The 20,347-nt window shown below is 49.2% G+C and overlaps 1 long non-coding RNA gene across 1 annotated transcript; it reads left to right on the plus strand.

The window, feature by feature from the left end:
- The first annotated feature begins 17,122 nt into the window (after positions 1 to 17,122).
- On the plus strand, positions 17,123 to 19,504 carry LOC123125536 (uncharacterized). The gene is made up of 4 exons (XR_006461431.1): positions 17,123 to 17,472; positions 17,773 to 17,868; positions 17,947 to 18,874; positions 18,958 to 19,504. It is a non-coding gene; the product is annotated as an uncharacterized lncRNA (long non-coding RNA).
- Positions 19,505 to 20,347: the final 843 nt, after the last annotated feature.

The following is a 20,347-nucleotide window of genomic DNA, read 5'->3' on the forward strand; positions in this document are numbered from 1 at the left end:
GGCGATCGGTTCTTCGGCCTCATGCTAAGCGAGATATAGGCCCAGTTCTTTTGCCAGAATCTGGGGATTCTCCCAGAATCCGACCCCTACCCAGCTTCTCCCACAAATGGGGCTCAAAGATTCTGGGAGAAGCTGGGTAGGGGTCGGATTCTGGGAGAATCCCCAGATTCTGGCAAAAGAACTGGGCCATAGTCTTTGTGTTTGTTCTAATGACCGGCAAATAGCAAATTACCCAATAATAGGCCGCACGTCAATTCTTAAAATGTACTAACCAACTTCGGCTAGCCTTTGAGTCCATCTACTGTAATAAACATGATTAAAAAAAGTCCTACTGTAATAAACAAAGGAAGCAAAAGATGCAACATGGACGAAGCAAAAGATGCCACGAAGCGAATTGGATCTCCGATGCTGATGAGATGAAGGCCATAACTGGGTATATGTTTACTATTGGAGGTGGCGTTGTTTCCTGGAAGTCTTGCAAGCAAACGATCTTAACGAGATCGACAATGGAAGCAGAATTAACAACATTAGACACATCTGGTGTCGAAGCAGGATGGCTCCTAGATCCTTTGATGGACTTGCCATTGGTTGATAAACCGGTTCCGGCTATCCTTATGAACTGTGACAATCAGACTGTCATCACCAAGGTGAAGAGTTCAAAGGACAATATGAAGTCCAACAAACACATAAGAATGAGGTTAAAAGCTGTCAGAAAATTAAGAAACTCCGGAGTGATAGCGTTGGAGTATGTCCATACGGCTAAGAATCTGGCAGATCCCTTTACAAAAGGGCTATCACGTGTTGTGATAGATAGTGCATCGAGGGACATGGGTATGAGACCCACATGAGTTGCCATGGTGGTAACCCAACCTATGTGATCGGAGATCCCGTGAAGTAGGACCTGGGAAAACAAGCCAGTGGTGAACTTAGGAGAGTAACTATACTAACCCACTCCGTTGGAGATGCAATACTCTCAATACTGTATGATAGGGTGACTATTGTCTTAATGTATTCCAAAGCTTATGTAAGCAAGATGCTATCCTACAGAGCGATCTTTGGAGGAACACACCTATATGAGCCCGACTGTTGGTCACAGTCTATGAGATTGAGGTGATCTCTAGTAAGCTCATGAATAGGGCAGGAGTGTGACTTATATGCTCCACCCGAGGGGTCACCCTTCGGTAGCCTAGTACTAGTAAGACATGTCTAGGTGAAGTTCAACCTTAACATGTCTTCATTGAAACACTAGTATATCGAAACAGCAATGGGAACAGAGGACACAATGGGCTCTTGAGATCTGGTGGGGGATTGTTGAAATATTAGGGTGGGCCTAGGGCCCATCTAACAATTTCTGAAAATCTCTAAGGGCCCATGTGGGTTTATTGGCACTAGGTGTAGTGGGAAGTTTAGTCCCACCCCGGAAGTTGGAGAGGAGTTGGACCTCCTTATAAGGGTTTCTCTTCTACATGCTATTGGAGTTTGAGAAGATAAGAGGCCCTCGCTGTGGCACCCCGGCTCAGAGAAACCGGAATGCCCCGTATTCCAACCGAAACCGAAACGCCCCGTATTCCAGCCAAGAGATCGGGATGAAGTCTTCTGGAATACGACACTGCTTAGCATAGAACAAATCAGCTCTCTGTTACAACACGAATATGAATACAAGGTCTCCGATATTACAATGAATAACATCGGCACGTCGACACTACACCAACCACAGTTGCTCTATGCAAGCAGCATAACAACTCGAGGCAGCGGAACCTCTACTAGCAGCGAAACAACGAACGACGATGCTAGACTCCAATCCACAGGGACTCTGGATGGAACGTTTATCCTAGCTCGCGAACACAGGAACCACACCAAACAAGCAAGCAATCCAGGCGCGACCTGCAAACTGGCATGACACGCCAGGTCAGTACATTGAATGTACTTGCAAGCTCACAATAACCAAAAGTAGTCAAGACAAACACAACATGGCATTAGCAGGTTAAATCAATCATGAGCATGATGCTAACAGAACAACATGGCATGCACCAACTGAACATGATACAGCTAGGACAACATTAGCATGAGCATATGAACATGATGATACTACATGCAACAGGTTAACATTCTCATGCACCAACTTACTCTTGCTCGGCGGTTACCTCGTAACCATCTCATGCATCAACTTGCCAACCTTGGTATCCACGATACCACCATGATCATCTCGCGATCACATAAAGATCAACCAACTTTGGTATCCACGATACCTTCGTGATCCTCTCTCGATCACAACCAACCTCTTTCTCATCATCGAACCGGGGTTATTATTAATCAAGTCATTATCATTACCGTTGGCTCATAGTGTGACCGACTACGAACTGGGCCCATATCCGCGGGCGTGGCTATCGATAGATTTAACACACACTCTGCAGAGGTTAGTACACTGTACCCTGCTACCTCTTGAGCACTGCGTTGGTTTTCCCTTGAAGAGGAAAGGGTGATGCAGCAAAGTAGCGTAAGTATTTCCCTCAGTTTTTGAGAACCAAGGTATCAATCCAGTAGGAGGCCACGCTCAAGTCCCTCGCACCTACACAAACAAATAAAAACATCGCAACCAACGCAATAAAGGGGTTGTCAATCCCTTCACGGTCACTTACGAAAGTGAGATCTGATAGATATGATAAGATAATATTTTTGGTATTTTTATAATAAAGATGCAAAGTAAAATAAAAGGCAATAAAAGTAGCTAAGTGTTGGAAGATTAATATGATGGAAAATAGACCCGGGGGCCATAGGTTTCACTAGTGGCTTCTCTCAAGAGCATAAGTATTACGGTGGGTGAGCAAATTATTGTTGAGCAATTGATAGAATTGAGCATAGTTATGAGAATATCTAGGTATGATCATGTATATAGGCATCACGTCCGTGACAAGTAGACCGACTCCTGCCTGCATCTACTACTATTACTCCACATGTCGACCGCTATCCAGCATGCATCTAGAGTATTAAGTTCAAACAAACAGAGTAATGCTTTAAGTAAGATGACATGATGTAGAGGGATAAACTCATGCAATATGATATAAACCCCATCTTGTTATCCTCGATGGCAACAATACAATACGTGCCTTGCTGCCCCTGCTGTCACTGGGAAAGGACACCTCAAGATTGAACCCAAAGCTAAGCACTTCTCCCATTGCAAGAAAGATCAATCTAGTAGGCCAAACCAAACTGATAATTCAAAGAGACTTGCAAAGATAACCAATCATACATAAAAGAATCCAGAGAAGATTCAAATATTGTTCATAGATAAACTTGATCATAAACCCACAATTCATCGGTCTCAACAAACACACCACAAAAGAAGATTACATCGAATAGATCTCCACGAGAATCGTGGAGAACTTTGTATTGAGATCCAAAGAGAGAGAAGAAGCCATCTAGCTAATAACTATGGACCCGAAGGTCTGAGGTAAACTACTCACACATCATCGGAGAGGCTATGGTGTTGATGTAGATGAAGGAAATATGCCCTAGAGGCAATAATAAAGTATTATATATTTCCTTATATCATGATAAATGTTTATTATTCATGCTAGAATTGTATTATCCAGAAACATAATACATGTGTGAATATATAGACAAACAGAGTGTCACTAGTATGCCTCTACTTGACTAGCTCGTTAATCAAAGATGGTTATGTTTCCTAGCCATAGACGTAAGTTGTCATTTGATTAACGAGATCACCTCATTAGGAGAATGACGTGATTGACTTGACCCATTCCGTTAGCTTAGCACTCGATCGTTTAGTATATTGCTATTGCTTTCTTCATGACTTATACATGTTCCTATGACTATGAGATTATGCAACTCCCGTTTACCGGAGGAACACTTTGTGTGCTACCAAACGTCACAACGTAAATGGGTGATTATAAAGGTGCTCTACAGGTGTCTCCAAAGGTACTTGTTGGGTTGGCGTATTTCGAGATTAGGATTTGTCACTCCGATTGTCGGAGAGGTATCTCTGGGCCCACTCGGTAATGCACATCACTATAAGCCTTGCAAGCATTGTGACTAAATGAGTTTGTTACGGGATGATGTGTTACGGAACGATTAAAGAGACTTGCCGGTAACGAGATTGAACTAGGTATCGAGATACCGACGATCAAATCTCGGGCAAGTAACATACCGGTGACAAAGGGAACAACGTATGTTGTTATGCGGTCTGACCGATAAAGATCTTCGTAGAATATGTGGGAGCCAATATGGGCATCCAGGTCCCGCTATTGGTTATTGACCGGAGACGTGTCTCGGTCATGTCTACATAGTTCTCGAACCCGTAGGGTTCGCACGCTTAACGTTACGATGACAGTTTTATTGAGTTTTGATGTACCGAAGGAGTTCGGAGTCCCGGATGAGATCCGGGATATGACGAGGAGTCTCGAAATGGTCGAGACGTAAAAATCGATATATTGGACGACTATATTCGGACTTCGGAAAGGTTCCGAATGATTCGGGTATTTTTCGGAGTACCGGAGAGTTACGGGAATTCGTATTGGGCCTTAATGGGCCATACGGGAAAGGAGAGAAAGGCCTCAAAAGGTGTCCGCACTCCTCCCCATGGTCTGGTCCGAATTGGACTAGGGAAGGGGGGCGCACCCTTCCTTCTTTCTCCTTCCTCCTTCCCTTCTCCTACTCCCACAAGGAAAGGAGGAGTCCTGCTTCCGGTGGGAGTAGGACTCCCCCCTATGGCGCGCCTCTCCCCTTGGCCGGCTGCCTCCCCCTTGCTCCTTTATATACGGGGGCAGGGGGGCATCCCAGAGACACAACAATTGATCCTTGAGATCTCTTAGCCGTGTGCGGTGCCCCCTCCACCATATTACACCTCGATAATACCGTTGCGGAGCTTAGGCGAAGCCCTGCGTCGGTGGAACACCATCATCGTCACCACGCCGTCGTGCTGACGAAACTCTCCCTCAACACTCGGCTGGATCGGAGTTCGAGGGACGTCATCGAGCTGAACGTGTGTAGAACTCGGAGGTGCCGTGCGTTCGGTACTTGATCGGTCGGATCGTGAAGACGTACGACTACATCAACCGCGTTGTGATAACGCTTCCGCTGTCGGTCTACGAGGGTACGTGGACAACACTCTCCCCTCTCGTTGCTATGCATCACCATGATCTTGCGTGTGCGTAGGAATTTTTTTGAAATTACTACGTTCCCCAACAGTAGAAGCCCTCCGTGATCAATGCCCCCTCCGGCAGGACGCCGGAAAAGTCCCCAGGATGGGATCTCACGGGTACAGAAGGTTGCGGCGGTGGAATTACGTTTTCGTGGATGCTTCTGTTGGTTTGGGGGTACACAGGTATATATAGGAGGAAGAAGTAAGTCGGTGGAGCAACATGGGCCCCACGAGGGTGGAGGGCGCGCCCAGGGGGGTAGGCGCGCCCTCCTGCCTCGTGCTCTCCTGGTTGATTTCTTGACGTAGACTCCAAGTCCTCTGGATCACGTTTGTTCCGAAAATCACGTTCCCGAAGGTTTCATTCCGTTTGGACTCCGTTTGATATTATTTTTCTGCGAAACTCTGAAATAGGCAAAAAAAAACAGCAATTTGGGCTGGGCCTCCGGTTAATAGGTTAGTCCCAAAAATAATATAGAAGTGTATAACAAAGCCCATTAATCATCCAAAACAGAATATAATATAGCATGAAGCAATAAAAAATTATAGATACGTTGGAGACGTATCATACCCACACCACGGAACCCATGGCCTCGCGCTCCCATTCGGGTGGACCAACGGTGTTCCGACAAAACCGATCTATTGCCATCACACTCTCCCAGCCACTCCGACCAACTCCCCTTTGGGGTAAGTCCTGGGTGGCCCCGATGTCAACCCATGACATCCAACGGCCACCGTCGTGGCAAAACAATAAACGGTCCCAAACGGGGACATGTGCACATAACCAAACTCGGGCTCACAAGGCTTATGTCCGCCTACCTGATCAGGGTAGCGCGCGCCCATAACCTTCCCTCGTTGGAGGCACCGGCGAGATGCATGACAATAGACCGCATTAGGGTCTTCCCATAAAGGCAAATGTGGCTGCACTGGTCAGCTCGATTTGGTGGCACCATGACTCAGCCAACAGTTGTTCAAATTCAGTATTATCCGGTTAAACTTGAATGCAATAAGCTGAGTCATGTTAAAATAACATGATGCAACTACAATGCATGAGCATGATATCAACATAAGCATGGAGGTGCAACATGACCATCGAGCATAACCCCAATGAAGCATATAACCAAAGGAGCATTGCATAAGTATATCACTACACATGAGCATAGCACTGCATGACCACTAGCATCAGAAACAAATATCATGCAAGAACATAACAAGAATGCTAACAAGTAAGCATGTAACCAACTACGTGCAAAGGAACATGCACTGCAACGGTACTGGATAACAGACTAAGCATGCACCAGAACGAACATCACTACTACCAGCATATACTACTATTACCGAGCATGAAATGTGAAACTGATACTAACAAGTAGTACAAGGTAACAAGATGCATCGGGACATAGCATGAAGGTGGACATGAATCCATGAACCTAACCGAAACAACGACAGTAGCAGTAAACAAGCACGCAGTTAACGGGCAAACATTTATTAAATATTCAAGTAGAAACCATGACTACTGCATGGCTATCATGCAAGTGGATGTTGTGGCTTGCCTGGGGGTGACGGGGACTCCGGGGAGAAGTGAGGTGAAGCCACGGAATGAAACGCCAGATGTCTTTCTCTCTCGAAGGGGGCTGATTAGAAGCAAGGAGAAAATGGTCATTTTCACTGTGGGACCACATAGTGAAAATGATACCAACAGAAAGATCTCGACGAGATGAGGAAGTGGGCGTTGGTTTCACCTCGACCGGAGTTACGGTCGCGGAGTTATGAGGTGTAGAAGATGAGGGACTAATCTGTGAATATTTTTATCACCAACGGGTCCCTGAGAGGAAAAACAGAAAACACATTTACGAGAAATACATCTTCGCAGTGGGAAAGCGCATTCCCAGCCAAAGAAGACCCGAAGTATGTTTTCCACAGGTGAAAACGTATTTGCTGAGAATACACTTTCACTTAAACACACGCGGGCCCGGGCTGAGTCAACGCTTGAGAGACTTACAAGCGGGGTCCACTTGTCCTCTCTCTCTCTCCTTGTGCGCCTGTCTTCTTCTTCCCCGACGCAGAACAGGGGAGAGGCAGGGGAGTGGCGCGGCGAGGGGCCCGGCCGGCTCCGGCCATCCCCGGCCAGGGCAAGGCCACCGGCGGGCGCGGCTCGGCCTACCGCCTCTATCCTCGGGAGAGCGGCCGCCGGGGAGGCCCGGAATGACGGCGGCGAGCGAAGACAAGAGGAGACAGAGGAGATAGGGCGGCGGCGGTTGGCGACGATGCAGGGGGGTCTCCGTCAAGGTTGAGTAGGTGGGGCGGGCCGCGGGAGTGAGGAGGAGATGCAGGTGGCGACGAGAGGGAGTGAGGAGCGCCATAGGGCTCGGCCGGGGTGGTGGCAGAGAACAACGACGACGACCAAGCTCCGGGAGGCGCGGCCAGAGGGACTCCGGCGACGAACTGGTGGGGTGGGGAGAACCGTGGGAAGGAGAGGGATGCAGTGGAGGTGGCTAGAGGAGGAGAGGAGGCTCGAGCTCGTCGGAAACAAGACGAACTCCGGCGAGGTCACGGCGGTCCGAGAAGGAAACGATGAGATGTGGCGATTCCGGTGATGAAATGAGGCGAGGGAGGGGATGGTGAGGTGCGGAAGGAGTCGGGGCACTCTTATATAGCCGCGGGGAAGACTCTAGAGAATCACGGGCAAGCTCAAGCCGGGCTCTAATGGAGGACATCGGCTGGACGTGGCACGGGCATGGCGTTTGCGGCGCATTTATGGCGAACTAGGACGAAGCATAGGCATAGGGTGACGCAGTCGAGCACGGGGGAGCTACTAGACATGGATGGAGGTCGACAATGAGGGAACAGACGAGCACAGTGCCGAGGTCTTGCCAGAGCGCGCTGTTCGGCATGTCTACCCCATGGTCACCGCGTGAGCTAGCGCCAGCGGTGCACTCCTAGCGGCAAACCATGTCATCTGGATAGGGCGTGCTACAAAGAAGGCCGTAAAGGAAGGAAACGAGCACAGGGATACAGGATGAGACCACAGTTAGCAACAAACCAAACAAACAGCAAGGTGTTTGATATCTTCTGTGGTTCACATGTGTGGAGTTAGACTCATATCTTTGGCACAGCTTGATCAATCACTAAGATGATGCTGATTTCCAAAAATGAGCTTAAGAGGAGAGGTTTAGAGGGCACTTGCTGTAGAAAGTGCCAAAATGGCCAGAATAAGAGATGATGAAGTAGCACTCACATAAGTGCTGGGAATGAGCTCAAATTTGGCATGGCCCGATGATTTGAAGATATGAAGATGCCCAAAAAGTTTCATGCCATTTGGATTAGCCGAACTAGCACTTGCTTCATAAAGCATCTCTCTGTACAGAATCTTGGAAAAATTGCATTGGGTGAATGGATTAATGAATTGAGCCAAAACTTGGTGGAGAGAGTTGGTAAGGATAGGATACTCTTATGGTAAATTTTCAGCTTAAATTAAGCAATATAAAATATGGTTGCTTCACAAACTGAAAATCTGACCAGAAACCAAGATTTGGAGCTGGGCTCACATAAATGAGTTACATGAGCTCAAATTTGGTGGAGAGTGATGGTTTGACCAAATTAAGGATGTGGCAAAGTTTCATCTCATTTCGACATGTCTAGAATATACTTCCTTCACAAAGGCTTCCCTCAGACAGGAACTTTGAAAATTTGCTCATGAATATTTACTAGCCAAATTGAGTTGAATTTTGGCATGGGGCAATAATATGGACAGGAAAAGATGTCCAAAAAGTTTGAAGGCAATCAAACAAATATAAATGGCACTTGCTTCACAAAGTGCCATTTAGGGCAGAATAGGAAAAGAATTATTGGTGGATGATTTTTGAACATGTCAATGAAGGGTTTTGCCATATTTGAGGAAGATATGACCCAAAAAAATATGAGAATTATTTGGGAATTTTTGGAGTGACAAAAATATAGGTTGCTTCACAACCTAGGGTTTAAAGGGTTATTCCTTTAATGAAAAAGGAATATTCCCAAGAAAAAGAATATTGGATTTGGGCCAAGGATGAAAATGATATGATGTTGGGATGATGTTGAGGATAGCAAGCCACTATAAAACCTATGAAGACATGATCTTCCCAAGTTTCAGAACCACATAGCAACAGAAAAACAAATCAAATCAAGAAATCCAAGAAAATCATCAGAAAAAGAAAAGGGCAAAATCCAGGGTGTTACACTCGCACACTCCTCCACCGCCCGCCTCGCCACGCCACGCCTCGTCACGACGCGCCGCGGGTTGCGGGAATGAGCCGAGCCGAGCCGAGCTCACACCTACGCGCTTATTTTTGCCAGTCAGAACGGAGAGTTTTCTGACAGCTGGCCACAATCTGAGACGTCGGATCCTGGGCTGTCACGGACTCGGACGTGGGTCGAGCCCATGTCTCTCCACGCGGCTGCGCAAGTGTGCGGTGTCTCCTAACCCTAGCCGCCACGAACAGATCACATCTGCTCCACGCGCACGCCCACCATCGTTCCTTTGTTGCTGCTGTCGCTGATGACTCCATCCCGTCCGCCGCGTACACGGTCGACGGGAGAGCAGGTCTCCGAAACCCCGCCCCTCCGGTTCCTGTACAGGAGAGGGACGAATAGGTTTTTGGGAAGCCACTACGCGACTGCTCGCCTCCGATCCACCACTTCCTCTACGTCCGTGTCGTCTTCATCATCACCATGTCGCAGTCTGACGCCGACCGTCTCGAGGCCGACAAGAAGGCTGCCGAGGACGCCGCTGCTGCCACCGCCGCCGCGGCCTCTGCATGGCCTACTGGAGGGTATAACTCGTTTATCCCGCTCCTACTGTTTTCTGTTTTACCTATGCTAGCGTTATACGTAGATGTATCAGCCATTAGCGTAGCATGTGCTCGCGTGATTCAATATCAACATGTTGTTAATTCTGTCAATGGCATGTTAGTGATTTATCTTTGGATTAAATTAGTCAAAAAATTGCTTATTTACTCAGTAGGGCATTCTCTTCAATGCTGGGCGCAATTCCTATGCTCGTGGCTACATCTCCATTGCCGGCGACGAGCTCTTGCATCGGCCAGTTGCTTGTTCTCACCGGCCATGGCGGATCTTGTCGGCCCCATCACTTGCGGCCACACCGATGCATCTCGTTGACGATGGGCGCTACTCCGCTGCTCATGACCCACGTCTCCGCCAACAACAGCGATGCTCCTCGACGCCACCACACGCGGCACCGCCGACGTACTGCACATCCTGCATGGTTAAGCATCTCGCCACTGTTGTGTTACTCTGATGCGCCTATACACTAGGGTTCAGCTAGACGACTCAATCAGTTGTTCTGTGAATTTTTGGTGTGTGGCTTCAGTTGTAAAAGTGTGAACAAAGGCAACTTCATCTAGTTGTAAAAGCCTGCATCATCTTGTTGTGCTACCGCCAGCAAGATGCAAAAGACGAAGATGAGTTTATGTTAGGAAGATGATTCAGATTAGAAACTGAAAAGGCAGGGCGTGGAACGTGGGAAACGGTGGGCTGCTTTAAGATTCGTATTGCCACGTGTCAGGCAAGGAACCGGGTCTCCCATTTGGTTTCGTACGACCTGGTCTTATAAGATTTTCTTCCCCTGTCCACTGGGAATCATATCGGGGCGTGTTTGTTTGCCTGCATGAGGCCCAACCAGGCCCGCGCGGGAAGAAAATGGCCTGTTTAGTTGGCTGCATACACTGTTGGGCCTGCATGGCACGATGCTTAAAGCCCTACTGGGCCTGGCTCCCCGGGAACGCTCGAATCGGCAGTTTCTCCAGGGCCAGGCCCGAGCGGTGCACGTGGGCGGCAGCGGCTGCACACGCGCGCCCACGCTCGAGAAGCCACGTTGCTTCCCGAAGCGCCGGCAGTTATTAGCCTCACCGCCCCTCAGCGCTCCCTCTCCCCACTCTTCCCCACTCTCCCAACTCTCATCGGCGGCGGCGGATCGGATGAGAGCAAGAAGACCACCGGACTCCATCACCGGCGAGCGGATCATCACCTAGCCCGCGGCAATGTTGGTAAGCACTTTTCTATTCGTCATGCACTACTTTTTCGCATTCGACCCGGCGGTAGATTCGATCCACGGCGGAGAGGGGAATGGGGAATAGAGGTAGATAAGCATGGCAGTTCATACTAGTTCATACGAGTTCATACTAGTTCATGCAAGATCGGAATAGAGGTAGATGCGGATGGAGTAAAGGGGGATTGGGGGATTGGGGGTACACAACAGACACTGGCTAACCGTGGCGGCCGTTGAGGCGTGCGGAGCGGCGGGTCGAGTTGCTGGCCTTCATATTCTTGTCCATCGCCGTGCGGGGCGGCGGGTCGTCGTCGTCCTCGGCGGAGTCGAGGTTGATCTGCCAGGTACGACGGCCTGGCTCCGGCGCCCTCACTGGCATCTGCACCGGTTCTTCCTCCTCCTTAGGCTCCCCACCGATGACCGCCGGCGGCACGATTGTCGTCTCCCAGTACACTGCGGCACGGCGGTCATTAGGAGCCCAATAGTTCTTGTACTTGGACCACCTCTTCCTTTGTTTAGCATCGTCGGATACGGCCTGATTCATGGCCCAGTGAATGATGTCGACTGCCATCATGCCCTTCGCTGGGTTAGGAATCAACCCTTGTGCAGTGGCCCTCATGAGCACTGCATCAGATTGAGCCAAAGTTCGAGCACATCTCCATGGTGTTCTCGAACTTGGTGCAGTCACCAGCCGACCACCCGAGAAAGAAGGCCCTCCAGCCCATACCCCAAGGGAAGGGGTTGGCGTTGGAGCTGGAGCTGGAGCTCATGGCGATGGAGAGGAGGAAGGTTGATAGTGAGAGAAGAGAGGGGGTGGGTAAGTAGTGGTGGTCAGGGTGAGTAAATATAGGCGCGATGGAGAGGACGAAGAGTGACAATCATGTCGTTTTAACCACATGCTCTTCAATAAGCCATGAACTAGGTGCTGTGCCTGACTCCATGAATTGTATGCAGATCGAGGAAAGCAATGAGATGTGCACAGAGGTGCTCCCGGCCGTTGAAAATAAGGGCAAGCAGCCGGTTCATCCAATGCCCGAGGTGGTGCTGCCGCCCACTGCCGAGGAAGAACCGAAGACACCAACGGTTGGCGACGACGAGCGCATGGAGGAGCCCCCCAGCAGCAAGCGCCGCAACTACGGCCACTACCATGAGGAGGGTGGCCCAACTCACTTCTACAAGGTCATCCTTGCGCCGAAGCTTGAGTGCATCCCCATGCCCCTGGACTTCACCAAGCACTTCGTCGCGGTGCCGACGGAGTTCAAGCTGAGGAACAACACCGGCTGCTCCTGGAGGGTGACAGTGAAGCTGATGAACGACAGGGTGACCCTGGATCAGGGTTGGGCCACCTACGGCGCCGTTCATCAGATCAAGATTGGCTACATGGTGACGTTCAAACTCCTGACTCCCGACACCCTCAAGGTCATCATCTCCGACGACGATGGCATTGAGGTGGACAACAAGTGCGGAAAGCACGACGAAGCCTTCGTCGCCAGGGACTAGGGCCGGGGCACCTCCTTCCTAAGTACTATCGAGTCTGCTTTATGGTTTATGCGTTGAACTGTTTGAACTATCGTTATGATGTGTGGTACTATGTTATCTGAACTATGCTGTTAAGTAGTTGATGCTCTGTTTATGCTCTGCTCTGCTTATGATGTGTGGTACATGGTTGTGCCGAAGTGTGCTGCCAAAGAGGTTACCACACATCAGGTGTTGCATACAACCAAACACCATGCCTTTGGTTTGTCCACTAACATGCATGCAACTAAACACCAGGCAGTGTGGTTCAACCCATGCAGGCAAGAGGGCATGCAGACAACCAACCAACTTGCAGATGGTGCATTTGAGGCTGCATTTGCATAGCCAGGCCGAGTTGAGAAGGCTATGCAATGCAGCTACGAATACGGCAACCAAACACAATCATCATGGTATGTGCGCATCACCTGTCTGAAAACAGATCCGTGCATGCATAGTGGCCGTCAAATCCATCCAGTAAAGCCCGTTCAATGCTGAGCAGCCGTATCTTTAAGTCTGTCAAAGTCATCTCAAGCAAAGGAAAAAAGTCACACTTTCAGAGCTCCATCATGTCATGTTTGCCGGTCTATCTATCCAAGACACCTCTCTACGTACGTGACAAAAGCCGGGCACCATGTGTCCATCCACGGCCGTTGGATCGACGTGAAAAGAATATTTTGGCTCGCTAAGGAACGGTATATGTCTCCATCAAAGCAAAGCAAAAGCGTGGAGTACGTTGCTACGTAGCCAGCTAGCTATGGTTTGGATCCATTATCCCGTCTTCCGGTGGCATTTAGAGAAGCTAAGATAGTAAGCTGCCGTGCAGCCGATTATGACTAACAAAATGCCCAAATACACGTAATACGGTGGTTAAGCCTTAAGCGTGGTCCTGTCCTGTATGGATCGATGATTTTGGCACGATGGGCCAACGGACCAAGGAAAACGGAGTGTCTGGGAACACGAGATCACAAGGGACGTGAAGGTGAAGCACGTACGTGCAGGTGAAGCCTTAAGCCTATGCCGTTGGCCGTACGTGCAGGTGAAGCACGTACTACCATTCATCTATCTCCGCCCCGGCCCGGCCATCATCTCGACCGGCCTGCATGCGAATCATTCACGGATTATTGTTCCTCCATGCATGCGCACGTGGACGTGTCTCCCTCCCGCCTCGCCAAGAGCGGCATACCTGTCTCGGTGTCGATCGATCGTCCCGTCGTCCGTCCGTGCGCGCGTGCGATCGATCGGCCGGAACTTACCCGTTGCATGCTCGAATGCGTGAGTAACTGCGACGCGTTCGTTCGTGCGCGCTCGCTGAAGATGAAGATGGATGGATCATGGGTCGACCGGTCACCGTACCGGCGGACGATCGAACGCACCGGCAGTGGGGTCTCGGAGGTTTTAATTCCTTTCATGTGCGCTTGCTGGGCTGGGCTAGGCTAGGCTAGGCAAGCGGTGTAACAGCAGCGCCACCGTACCTGCATTGCACGCACGTAGCGTGCGGTTGCGCGTCGGGGTCGATCGCGGTCGCCGGCGGTCCCCCGGCCTCTGATGGTGCAGTGCAGTGCATGCATGCTTCTTCTCGTGCCTTCTCCAAGCTCTGGTTAGCTAGCTAGCTAGCTGTACGATCATGTATGTCTCGCCAGTCTGGCTGCACGCCTCCATGCCTGCTGCTAAGTTGGTATCATGAATGTGTCGGCCAGGCATTTGCTGCGAGTTTAGATCGACTCTGTTTGCGGCATGACACGTGTGGTTAGCTTCGATCAACGGTCGATTCCTCTCGCTGGCCCTCGTGCACAAGCTAGATAGAATCAGAACGCGCAGGTTCTTTTTGGTAGAAATAGAGGACCCGTTCATGGCAATGGCACCATAACTACTCTCGGACGATCGCACATCCAAACTGGCAAGGGAAAACAGGAGACCTATATATAACTTGTTGACGAGGCTAAGGTACGTAAGGGCCGTTCTGCTCTGTTCCAGTGTCGACACGTACACTCGATGGGCACCTCGACCCAGACCACCACGACTACGTGGTGAACAACACGCACGCACGCACCAACTTTCGAGCGCGACGGCCACACGGCTAAACTGTAAAGCAGCAGCTATAGCTAGCCAGCGCGTAGTAGGTCGATGGATCGCGCGCGTACGTAGTGCTCGATGTCGGATCCGTATCAACATGCATCACGCTAGCTTCACGCTCACCGCGGGCGCGCGCGCGCGCACTAACCCGTCCCGGTCGCGTCGATCGCCAGAGCAATCATCACGTACGGCGACGAGGAGAGAAAGGAAAAGGCAAAAGATCCCATTAACCGACGTCGCTCGCGGCCGACAGCGAGTGGGTGCCGACGGCGACAGGGGAGCGGCACGGCCGGCCGAACCGGCTGCACACATGGTTGGCCTGGCACGAGAAGAGGTAACGCAGCGCTCGCACTGCCGCCGCCGAGTCGCATCAATCTCCAGACTCCAGCCCTCGCGCGGCGCCGCCGTCCGCAGTGGCGTCGCATCCACCCCGTCAGCCCCTGCTCCCGGCCGCCGCCTCCTGTCATGTTCTTCGTTCGCCCAGGTGGCGCGTCATCCCTGCTGTTTCACTGCTTGCTGCCGCTGCCGCACCTTGTATGTTTCTAATTTCCTTTGTTTCCATTGATTTGATACTCTTTTGCTTCACCCAGGAGGCACTGGTGAAGCAAACCATTGATTTGATACTCTTTTTATCACATATTGTTCTTTGTAGTTTTTATCATGTTCGTATCTATTTTGTTGTATCGTTAAGCATTGCGTTTAAATTCTCAATTTTTCGTGCAATTGAGCCATATTTTATATGGGGTGTCTTTTGAGGTAGCTAAAAGCTTTATGAACATTAAGTTTTTCCCTCCGGGCGAAAGCAAAATTAGGTCCGGGGCTTACTCCAATCCTGGCTCTGTCACTGAGTGTCGTCCCTGTCTCGGGATCTAGAGGAGGCCGGACTACGGAGATCCGGGGGCGTGGGCGGGTGACGGTGAGCTGCACGGACACGCACGCACGGCGCGTTCCCATGCAGCGTGCATGCATGCGCCGGCATGGGTGGGTGCGAGCCGTGTCGTCGTGCACGCGACCGTCTACTCGGGGGCAGCGGGTACTGGCAGGCAGCTCGGCCATCCCATGCTTTGCTCCACCTACACTCGACATAAGCTGGCCGGCCGGCCGGCCTCTTCCCCCTTCCTTTCCTTCACCCGCACTTGTACTTCTATCACAACCGATCTTGATCTGCTGCTACCTAGTGGCGATCCCGCTGGCTCCGATTTCCAAAGAGTTGGGAATCTTGCTGCTACCCAGTGACGTCGCATTTTTGCAAATTGCAGGCACAAAGTGAAGTGTTGCCTGGCTTGCTCGGTTGACCGGCCGCACCTGAAAAAAACAGCACCACTAGTATGAACGTAGCACTAGCTGGTATAGCACAGCACTCCTACTTCGTAGAGTTGAATGATCACGCTAGCATTTTTTTGGCTAGAGTTAGTTCAAGGTTTGAATCTAACTCTAAAATTAGAGTATCCAAACAGCACCAAGGAGAGAAAAGAAAGCTATGGTGGCTGCCAGCACCACTGGCCGGATTCCCGGGAGAAGAAGTCCAAGATAGTACGTACCATGTGTACCGTGTACGTACGTACATTTTTATTTTGAGAAATGTGTACGTAAGTACATGGAGCCAGCTAGCGTGCGTGGGCTCAGTCCCTGCCTGCCTGCCTGCCCGCGACACTCGGACGTGCCCCTGCGTCGTCGGCGCAGCCAGCAGCCCACTACTCAGACACGACACATCTGCCGTTTGTTCCATGCAGTTTACTCATGCAAGCCGGTGACCCAGAGGCCAGAGTGTAAAACCAGCAGCAACAGGAGCAGTTTTCCTCTCAAAACCAGACAGCAGCGCCGTTTTCTCAACGCCCGAATTGATATAGGGGGGCACGTCTACCCAGGCCTGCCGGCCGGCCGCAGACGGTGAAAAACCGGGAAAAGTAAAAGGGTCTGTCTAGCACACATCTAGATGTGACATACTTATGTCACATCTAAGCTCCTGACACATCTAGATGTGGTCTATTTTTTTGTCCTAATTTTTTTGTTTCTTGTTGCTGCATTATATATTTGTGGGAGCTTAGATGTGACATTATTAAAAAACATTTAGATGTGAATTAGTCAAACTGAAAGTAAAACTGTCCGTGCAGTGTGCCAGTACGTACGAGAAGGATGCAGCATGCAGGCTGCGAGTAAAACTCCGATTTTTTTATTAATAATAAGTAATAATTCTGTAATTACCAAACTGGTAATTGACGAGCGAAAATTATGAAAATAGTAAGGACGCAGTCCTTAATGGCGTCCAAGTCTGGCCGCTGTTACTAACCACATCCATATGTGGTCGCTATTGTTAGCAGCGTCCCAAGTTTCGTTATGGACCAGCCCAAATCCCCCTGAAGCGGCTATCCCAAATCTCTGTCAGCTCCTCGCCGCCGCAAATTGGTGACACCGCCGCTATCCCTCACCTGGTAATGGTGCTCCTGCAGCCTCCCTCGCCGCCCTCCGCTCGCCGCTAGTCCCACTCCCCAATCCCTCACACCTCTCCCACCACGAAAACGACTCGCCGCCGCGGCTACTCCCGTCCGAATCCGGCCTCCTCCACTGCATCCTCCCCACCAAGGACGGTGTGCCCAGTCTCCCCGTCCACGCTCGCCGCTGCATCCGGCGATGCTGACTGCGACCGCTGCGTCCGGCGACGCTGACTGCGAACGCCATCGTGAGTCCTCTCTCTCCACCAATCTCCCTGTCCTAATATGTGTCTGTCATGCGAATTTGGAAGAAGTGAGAAATCATCAGCTAAATTAATTCACAATTGGACTTAACTGAAATCCTTTCGTAGCTGATGAATTTACAATTAGACTAATGCTTCACTGTATTTGATAATCCTGAAGTTGTGGTGGTCTGTTCTGAATAATCAAATTTGATTTAGGTGGTTTATCATCCAATTTGATAGAAACAAACATTGTGTTATGAATACAGGATTTGATTTAAGCTGGTTTCTCATCTAATTTGGCAGAAGGAAGCATTGTTGGCAATGGATACAGCTGGGCGTTTCAGTGATTTGTTATGGATGCCTCACAACCAGCACAAAATATCAAAAGCTTGGGAAAATGTGAGCATCCTATAATTTGCATCTAGTCTGTTAGATTAATGGTTGACTTGAGACTAATTCTTTTATATATTGACACAGCCTGACAATTGCTTGAATGTGCGGTGTCATCGTGTTGGCATCCCATTTGATCCTTTGTGTAGCTCAGCTTTAGAGAACCTGGGTTTTTACCAGATTGCAATGATGAAGAAAATCAATGTCAACAAATATTTGATATCGGCATTGGTCGAGCGTTGGCGGCCTTGAGACAAATAGTTTTCACTTACCTGTAGGTGAAATGACAGCTACGCTGCAAGACATGAGTTGTTTGTGGGGTTGCCTATCCGTGGTAAACCACTTTATTGGCAAAGCTGATGCATCATGGTCTGAGTTAATTGAGAGGTCACTTGGGATTCCCGTAGATGAACAACACATGAAGCAAAAGAAAAGGAGAAAATGCGATGACACCATTACTGTGAAGAATTCACAATACTCTTTAAATCTGGATAAACTCCATGAACGCTTTCATGTGCTGCCAGATAATCCATTGGACTGAGAGATTAATTGGCATGCTCGAGCAATTGTTCTAAAAATACTTGATGATGCTGATTGGTGATTTGCTAGAGTGCCACTAATGCATTTTTGGATTGTAGAGTTTCACTATCCAGACAGGGTGATGCGACAATTTGGGTTAAGACAGACAATTCCACCATGTCATCCACGTGACGAGGTAGAGGTACGCAAATTGCGAAAAATTAAGCATTCTGCAAGGAAATCACATAATTGGGAAGAAATCCATGCCAACTATGTTGAAGAATATAACCGAGTTCAAGCAACAGTAGTGCTAGAGGATATTTCCTTCGATCTAGCTACTTTACTTGACTACAGACATTGGTTCCAACAAAACGGTATGTACACGGTTTTCTTTGATTCCCAATGCTTAGGAGGACTCGATAAACCTATCCCATATCCTCGAGATAGCATCGAATGGACTGGCTACATGCCTAGCGGTCCGCCACTGGCTCGCATTGTAAGTGTGCAAAACTTTCACTGTATTTTTTTCGTTACAGTCACAGTCTCTTGATTTAATATTTGTTTTGTCACTTTTTGCAGGGCTTACGTGAGATAAAGAATGTTGCATGGGGAATCAAATGTGCTACAACTCGTGGTTGCAAGAAGAAAGGAAAATATGTACTGAGGTCCTGTGTAGAAAATTTGATGGATCTCAACTTTGAGCCTAGGCTGCAAAGCATGCTTGCTGAGGCTAGGTTACCTCTGAACATCGAAGATATTTCATCTGATGATGAGGTTTCAGATATTGCTCACCCACCAAGCCCTCCAAAACAGAGCAACTGTGATGTATTTAATGATTGGATATACTCATGGAGAGGTTTCACAACATACCTTATGGGTGGGGATGCAATGGAAGATGGAGGAACGACAACAGAAGATGTGGGTCCGTTGGCATCGTATCATGTTTCCAGATATCAATCAAGGAGTTCACTTCGATTAATAATCCGAATGGGACAACATAGTGCAGCCTTTTTTTCATTTCTTTCTCTATGGCATACCAGGTTGTAAACGTTGCAGGCTATGTTATATGAACTGGGAAGTGGAAGTCCTCATATAATGCAATCCAGGATTTAATCTTAAGTTTACTTGTCCTATCGTACTACATCTGTTTCAGTTGGTGCCACAGTAACTTGATTACTGGGCCGAATGAAAGCATGGGGTAAATTATTGCAATAGTAGTGTTGTTTAATATTACTTGTAATTTTATCAAGGCACTAAACAAATCTGGTTGTATATAGAGTTCACATGTCACCCCATTACAGAAAACAAACGAAATAAATTGGGTACATCAAAAAGGCAAATGTTCTATATTCAGGAGCTTATGTGCGCTTCTGTTGATTCAACGAATTTCCTTTAGATGATGTGCTCTTCCCTTGACTGGACTTACATGCGCAAACTGCAGGTCTAGATGATCGTAATGACGAGCGGCCGGTGAGACAACGCAACTCCTTGATCGATTGGTGATGTCGGCGGCTGGAGCTTGCTAATCGCACGGCGAGATCAGGAGCGACGACTGCATGTGTACTAGGGTTTGCAGATCACGAGTTACTTATGTGTATCAGAGAAAAGAACGAGGAAACCGAATCACATGGCTGGACGTCGTCCATAACAGCGTCCATGTGTGGACACACTTAACAATGGAGTCCAGCCTTGGACGCTGCATTTCATAGCGTCCTTCCTATTTCCACAATTTTCATCGGTCGTTTACCAGTTCGGTAATTACAAAATTATCAATTACTATTCATAAAAAAATCGGAGTAAAACTTGTTGGCCTCGGCTGCATGCAGCCAGCGTCTCTCATCATTCTTCGCGGCATCATGCATGCAGTTTCTTGGATGGATCGTGCTTGCTGATCCGTGGAACGAAGCCTCGCCCGATTCCATCATCATCTCTCTCTCTCCGTAGTAGGGCGGCAGCAGGAATCGATCAG

Source organism: Triticum aestivum, chromosome 5D, assembly GCF_018294505.1.
Source record: "Triticum aestivum cultivar Chinese Spring chromosome 5D, IWGSC CS RefSeq v2.1, whole genome shotgun sequence".
Taxonomy (NCBI): domain Eukaryota; kingdom Viridiplantae; phylum Streptophyta; class Magnoliopsida; order Poales; family Poaceae; genus Triticum; species Triticum aestivum.